General features: G+C 59.2%; 1 long non-coding RNA gene across 1 annotated transcript; it reads left to right on the top strand.

The window, feature by feature from the left end:
- The first annotated feature begins 1,530 nt into the window (after nt 1-1,530).
- LOC142046187 (uncharacterized) lies at nt 1,531-3,006 on the top strand. Its single transcript, XR_012655085.1, has 2 exons — nt 1,531-2,014; nt 2,768-3,006. It is a non-coding gene; the product is annotated as an uncharacterized LOC142046187 (long non-coding RNA).
- Nucleotides 3,007-7,580: the final 4,574 nt, after the last annotated feature.

The following is a 7,580-nucleotide window of genomic DNA, read 5'->3' as shown; positions in this document are numbered from 1 at the left end:
GGGAGTAAGCAACTGGGACCCACAACAGTGGCACACCCGCGGAGTGGCGGGACCGCACACATGTGAAATGGCGGTCATAATAACCAGAATCAACACATAAATATGCTGCAACGGTAACATAAATATAATTGTATTATTATATAGTTATGGGAAGTACAAAAACATGAAAGAATGAAAGGCTTTTTTTTTCTCCACTTTTTTTTAAGTCATCTGCAGGGCCGCCGAAAATGTTTGAATTGGGCAGCGCTTTCTGAAGCCGGCCCTGCAGCCCGAACTGCTACCTGGCACCGGCAAGGAAATGGGAGCAGGTCGCATTAAACACACCAAGGCTGCACACCCTGCCTCAAGCAAAAAGCATTCATGTATTAACCCCTTACTGGTGCTGCCCTCGCTCTCCCTGCCTCCCTTGTCTCAACAAGGTGGATGTGGTACCTCCACAGGGGTGTGGGCGATTCCCAGGCTACAAGGCACGACCTTCCTTCAGCTAGGTAAGAGGGAGGTGAGACTGAGATTTTTTATCGATTCCCCCCTTCACTCCCAGTTCACTCCCCAGCTGGTGGAGATAGAGGGCGTGCAAATAGGGTGCAGCGAGGGGGCGATGTCTATCCTGTTCAGAGCAGGAACGGCACTCCATGGGGGTAAAACAAGCTCACACACTCACTAGTCCTCCTCGTCCTCACTTCCTCATATCACCCCGGATGCCTTGTTCCAGCCCCGGGGCTCTGACAGCTCTGCATTGACGGTGGGGAGCCCACGGCTTTTGACTCCTTTAGACACTGCTGATCAAGACCGAGATACGTGTGCAGTCTGCACAACTCAATAAAGCGGCGAGCACATTTACTCAAAAAAAACAGCTGAGGGCCCGAAACTCCAACCCCGCGAAACACGCCCCCCCAGCACTCCGCCGTGAAACACCCACTCAGTGTGCGACAGCCGTGGAAACAAATCCTCCTTCCCCGTGCTGCCCCACCAAACAGTTGTGGCCAACGGAAGGTTGGGGGTGGGAGGTGATACTTGATTTTATCAACCAGGGCCCAGCTGAAGAGGTGGCTGAGTCTAGGGCAAATAAAGGCCCAGGAGCTGGGTAACCTGGAGCTTTGCGAGGCTGGGCAGGGAGTAACGGCCAGAGTCCGCGCTGAGGGAGCCGGAGCCCTTTAAATCCCAGCCCAGCCCGCCAATGGAGCTGCGGCCAGGATTCAAAGGGCTCTGGGCTGCCGCATGCGACCCGAGACACTTAAATCTCAGACATGCCAGATGCAAAGGTCTCTGGCGCCGAGCTGCCCGCAGAGCGCCATGTGTGTGGGATTTAGAATCCCCCCATGGGCCACACAGTGAGTCTCCGCGGGCCACATGCGGCCCATGGACCGTCTATTGTGCAGGCCTCCCGTGTAGTGACTGTGGAGGCTGATGACTCAGTGTGAGAGACAAAGGATCATGTACGAGTAACGGGACAGAACAGTCTGCCATAATCCATCCTGCCTCTCCTGCCCACCCCCAAACACCCCAGCGGAGGGGTCTGCCCGGGCCCAGGGTCTATGGGCAACGTTACAAATTAGTTCTTGCTCCAGGTTTCCATGCGGTGAGGAAACCTGCTGGAGATCCGTTAAGTGGCAGTTTCAGTGTATTGCACAGGAGGCACTTTTCTGTTTCCCTGGGGGGAAGGGGGAGAAAGGAGGTTCCTTAACCCCCAAGGTACCTCCCCGTGTGGGAGAGGGGAAGGCTAGTTAAAAGCTTCTCGCACATGCCAGTCGCTCACACAAACCCCAGCCCCACACGAGGCCGAGGCCCCTCTCCCAGGGGAATCTGTGCCCCAGCCCGAGAGTCCCAGGAGGAGACTCAGCCCAAGGGGACGATGAGGCATCTGTGGCTGGTGCTGCTGCTGGTTCTGGCGCTGGCCGGGGCTGCCCTGGCTGGGCCCATCCTGCAGCAACCCCTGGGGGTGGAGGGTCCTGGTGCGGTGGCAGCGCGTGATGGGGAGTCAGCCCAGGTGGACGGAGCCCAACAGCAGCCACTGGTGAGTCCAGGACCCTGAGTACGTCCCTGCAGGGAGGTTCTTTGCCTCGTGCCCTTCCTGGGGAGTGGGATGGGATTGGATACAGGGTCGCTCTGGCAGGGACCCTCCCTAGCCCCAACTCTGCTGTGGGAATTACATCTCCCCACCTAGGGGATCTACGGCCTCCCCAGAAATGACCCTGCCCCAGGGAGATTCTCACTGACCCCTGCCATGACTAACTGAACCTTCTGTATGGGCCAAACCCGGCCCCTGAACCCAGCCTCCCCCCGACCCTCTCCCCTGCGGGGATGGGGGCAGCTGTAGCTGAGAGGTTCCTGATTTGCCCCCAGGTTCCTACATGTTGGGATGCCAGACAACGCCCAGTGCCCAGCCCCTGTCACGTCTCCGGGGAACAGGGGCCGAGCAGGGCCCATGGCTGAGCCAGGCAGGGCAAAGCCCCCTTTGAACCCCCCACTGCAATACAGACAGAGTCTGGGCACAGCACATCAGTGGGCTCAACCCCCTGCCGGCTGAAAAGTCTTGTGGGGAGGACGTGGGGCTCAGCTGGGACCCATGCAAAGGGGATTCTGGGCTGAGGCTGCCGGACACTGACAGGCCCTGTGGTTCTCCCAGACTCGCTGGCTCACAGCCTGGGCGGGCTGGGACCCACACCCAGGGTCTGTAGTGCTGGCTTGGAGGGGGCAACCATAGAGTGGGCCGGTGCCTCCAGCTCCTCCGGCCCCTAGTGCTGTGTCTCGTCCATGTGTGTTTCAGGGCGTGAGAGTGAGACGGGCCGTGCGGCCGCAGATCCGCGTTTGGAGACCCGGCATGTACTCACTCATACGTGGAATCGTCAGAAGGGGAAGCTGGAAAGGCTGAACTGATGTCTCAGCTAGGGAAGTCATGAGAGGCTCAGACCCTCCATGCCGGGTGATGAACCCGTTTTCTGAGCCTGAACCTTCCTGTGTGTTTTGCAGTTATTCACTCACACCAATAAAACCAGAAACCTCTGAGCCTGGCTCCCTGGAGGTGGAGAGACGACTCCTCTCCCAGTGCCCATCGCAGGGGCACCAGAATCGGGGGAAGAAGGGGGCAGGGGGCCATGGTCCCATCACTTTTAAAAGTGGGGCAGGGAGGATCTGCCAGGGGGCTGGCAGTGGCCTCTGAGAGCTCGGCAGGGCATGCTGGGGGCAGGTTGCCCAGTGGGTGGGTAAGCGGAGGACCCTAGGGCTGCCACCAGGGAAGGAGACAGGTGTCCCTTCTCACTTTCCCAGCGAGACCCAGGCCTGCTGCACTCCCTTTGCGCTCGGAGGGACCCTGCCCAGCTCAGCCAGTGGGAAGCGTGGGTTTGGTGAGGGGCATTTCTCAGCAGGGGATTCCCCCATGTACAGCCCTGACTGCTCCAGGGTACCAAGTTTCCTTCCTCTGAAGTAGCAGGGCCTGGCCGGCACCATGGCAGGTCGGCCACCAGCATGGATGGGCCACTGACCTGACCCTGTTTGGAGCCAACTGATGTCACTTCTTGCCCAGTGGGAGGGGCTGCTGTTTAATAACATGAGGCATCCTGGTTTTATCTCTCCCACCCTCCCCAGCGCCCAATCACAAAGGGGGTGGAACAGACATTAATGGGGCTTTATCGGCCTTTGTTTAAAGTCTCTGAGTCCTGCGATTAGGCCAACATTTTCCAACATGCCCAGGAATTTTGGCTGTCTTACTTTATAGGGTCCCCTCCTGACACATGCAGGGTCTGGGTTCCCGAAGGGCTGAGTGGGAGAAGGGAACTGATCACGAGACTCAGACAATCAGGCTCAAGGTGTTGTAATTGGGAAACCCAGAAACTGAAACAGCCAAACTCCACAGCCACTTGGGAAATATTTGCCCTTAATTTCTCCATGGCTGTGGGCCAACACGGCAGATCCACTAGCTCTGAACTTTAACCCCACTTCTGGAGAGCCACGATTTACAAAAGTGACTCAGCAGTTTGGGTGCCCAACTCCAGACACCATCAAGGTACATGATATTCAGACGCATCTCAGCCCCCACAAGTGGATTGGCTGCCCCACCAAATTCACCAGTCAGTTTGGAAAATCTTGGCCTCTGGCTTTATCACACAGAACCATTCCCAGTGGCACATGAATCTCAATACACTTCAGCAAAGCCCTGAACTGCTCCCTGGCACCAGGCAGTAGTGGAAGCAGAGTCGCACTGAACACAGCAAAAGAGTTCACGTAATTAAACCTTTACTGGCATTTCCCTGGCCTCTACCAAGGCTGGACGTGCTACACACGGGGGTGTGGGGATCCCCAGGGCTCACAGGGACTGACCTTCCCTCAGATAGGCCAGACGGGGGTCGACACTGAGATTTTTGTTTGAATTTCCCCCTTTCTCTATGCCAGGTTCGGCTCCGCCTGGAGGTGAGAATAGAGGGAGTGCAGACAGGGGTGCAGGATAGAGCCAGTATTTTGAGCACTCTGGTGTCTAACCCTGTTCAGAGCAGGCCTGCACACCATGGGGGGTAAAACACACTCACACACCTTACTAGTCCCATCCTGTCCCTCTTTTTCTCATATCATCCGGGATGCCTCGTTCCAGCCCCGGGGGCACCATGGCTTTGACTCCTTTAACACTGGGCTGATCAGACGCCCTGGAGGTGGCGTGTAGTGACTGTCAGGGCTGATGGCTCAGTGTGAGAGACAAAGTATCACGTACGAGTAACGGGACAGAACAGTCTGTCCTAACCCATCCTGCCCCTCACGCCCATCCCCAAACACCCCAGGGAGGGTCTAGCCGGGCCCAGGTTTAAGGGCGACGTTGCAAATTAGTTCTTGCTCCAGGTTCCATCGGTGAGGAACCTGCTGGAGATCCGTTAATGGCAGTTTCAGTGTATTGCACAAGAGGCACTTTCTTGTTCCCTGGGAAGGAGAAGGAGGTTCCTTAACCCCCAAGGTACACCCCCCTGCGAGAGGGAAAAAGCTGGTTAAAAAACCCTCACACTTGCCAGTCGCTCGCACAACCCCCAGCCCCACACAAGGCCGAGGCCTCTCTCCCAAGGGAATCTGTGGCACAACCCGACAGTCCCACAAGGAGATGCAGCCCAAGGGGACGATGAGGCGTCTGTGGCTGCTGCTGGTTCTGGCGCTGGCCGGGGCTGCCCTGGCTGGGCCCATCCTGCAGCGGCCGCTGGGGGTGGAGGGTCCCGGCGCGGTGGCAGCGCGTGATGAGGCGTCAGCCCAGGTGGACGGAGCCCAACGGCAGCCACTGGTGAGTCCGAGGCCCTGAGCACATCCCTGCAGGGATGCTCTTTGCCATGTGCCCCTTCCTGGGGTCCCCGGGGTGTAGGGTGACCAGACGTCCTGATTTTATCGGGATTGTCCTGATATTTTCTTGTTTGTCCCGCGTCCTGACCAATGTTGGGTCGGGACACTGGACAAACAAGCAAAGGCTCCGGAGCATGGAAGGGCTCGCGCCCTCCCCCACCCCAACTCCTTTCCCTCCTTCCCCCATTGGATCCCTCCCCAAATCTTCGTTTCTTGCCAAGCACGCCATGCCCAGGAGAGGCAGGAGAGCTCGGGGCTGGGGTGAGTGTGAGCCCGGCCTGGCCCCGAGCAGGCAGGACTCGGGTGCGGTACCTGGAGGGATGGTAGAGGGAGGTCTGCGGGGCCAGGCGGTGGCTGTTCTCCCCACCTGGGCAGTGGGACTCAGGAGCAGGGGGGAGGAAGCGGCCACTGGCCAAGCTCAGCGGCTGTGGCTTTGGCGCCCGGGCCCGAACCCCACAAGCCTGCGCCTGCTGCGGGGACCCAGCAGCACGCATGCTGCTCCCTGCCCCTGGCCAGTCGCGTCTGGGCTGGCTGCCCAGCGGCTGCAATCCCGCGGTGGAGGCATCGGCAGCCCAGCCCTGTTCGTTCCCCTGTGGGACCCAAGCGGGATGGGGGGGCTGGGGCCTGCTGCCCCCACTCTGGGACCGCCCGCGGGATTGCACCAGCTGGGCAGCCAGCCCAGACACGACTGGCCAGGGGCTGGGAGCAGCGTGCACGCTGCTGGGTCCCTGCAGCAGGCCAGGCTTGGGGGTTTTGTGGGCGCAAAAGCCGCAGCCACCGAGCTTGGCCAGCGGTCGCTTCCTCCCCCCACAGCAGTGGGAGCTGCAGCAGTGGCTGCGCCCGAGTCCCACTGCCCACGTGGGGAGAACAGCCGCCAGTTGGCCCTGCAGGCTGCCCCCTCAGTCTCCAGGCCTCTGGGGGGTGGGAGATTTTTTTTTTTGCTCTGCAGCCATTTTTTTCACCTCTGCCCCTGCCCTGCCCCCACGTCCCGATATTTGACTTGGGTGATCTGGTCACCCTACAGGGGGGTGGGATGGGATCGGATACAGGGTCGCTCTGGCAGGATGTTCTGTGTGGAGCCAGGGACCCTCCCTCCCCCCGTCCCCACTGAGGGAATTACATCTCCCCACCCAGGGGATCCATGGCCTCCCCAGAGATGACCCTGCCCCAGGGAGATTCTCACTGATCCCTGCTCTGAACAACTGAACCTTCTGTATGCGGTAGATCTGGCCCCTATACCCAGCCTTCTCCACCCTCTCCCCTGGGGGGCAGCTGGAGTGTGGCCCTATAGCAGGACTTTTCCTGGCTGCCTTTAGTCAAGCAGTAACCTCTGTCCCCTAGTCTTGCCTCTCAGACAGGTGGGACCCAGCCGATATCCACCCACCTGGTGACCAGCTGGCCCCCAGGGTCCCAGCCAGGCCATGGAGAGGTTCAGTGCCGGGAAGGGGCCGTGCTCACAGGGAAATGGGGCTAGATCAAGCCTCCAAGGAGACAGTGGGACAGAACAGACATTAAAGGGTCATTTGAATAAAGTCTCTGAGTCGTCTCTTTAGGCCAATATTTTCCAATGTGCCCAGGAATTTTGGCTTCCCATCCCCCAAACTCCCCAGAGGAGGTGTCTGCCCAGGCCCAGAGTCTATGGGCAACGTTGCAAATTAGTTCTTGCTCTAGGTTTCCATGCGGTGAGGAAACCTGCTGGAGATCCGTTAAGTGGCAGTTTCAGTGTATTGCACACGAGGCCCTTCCCTATTTCCCTGGGGGAAGGAGGAGGCTCCTAAACCCCCAAGGTACCTCTCTGGGTGGGAGAGGGAAAGGCTGGTTATAAACCTCTCACTCTCACCAGCCCCTTACATAGCTCCTAGCCCCATAAGTGGCTGACTCCCAGAAGCAGGTGAGTTTGCTGGTAGATGCTGAGTCCCGCAAGGAGACGCAGCCTGAGAGGACAACGAGGTGTCGGTGGCTGGTGCTGTAGGTGGTTCTGGCGCTGGCCGGGGCTGCCCTGGCTGGTCCCACACTGGAGCAGCCGCTGGGTGTGGAAGACCTTGTCATGGTTGCAGTGGCGTAGCCAGGTTTTCGGCTTAGGGGGAGCACAAAACATAAAAAAGGCGCCCCCCCCCTTGGCTCCTCCTCTGGCCATGCCCCCTTGGCTCTCCCCTCTGGTCATGCCCCCAGACCAGACACACACACTCCCCCCCCCACCCGCTCACCTTCCCTCCTGCGCTTCCGAGCCAGCCCACTGCCCCACGGCTACTCTGGCCATGCGGCGGGCA

Source organism: Chelonoidis abingdonii, chromosome 2 (assembly GCF_003597395.2).
Source record: "Chelonoidis abingdonii isolate Lonesome George chromosome 2, CheloAbing_2.0, whole genome shotgun sequence".
Lineage (NCBI taxonomy): Eukaryota > Metazoa > Chordata > Testudines > Testudinidae > Chelonoidis > Chelonoidis abingdonii.
The sequence above is the reverse complement of the archived record's forward strand: the minus strand, read 5'-3'. Positions and strand labels throughout refer to the sequence as shown.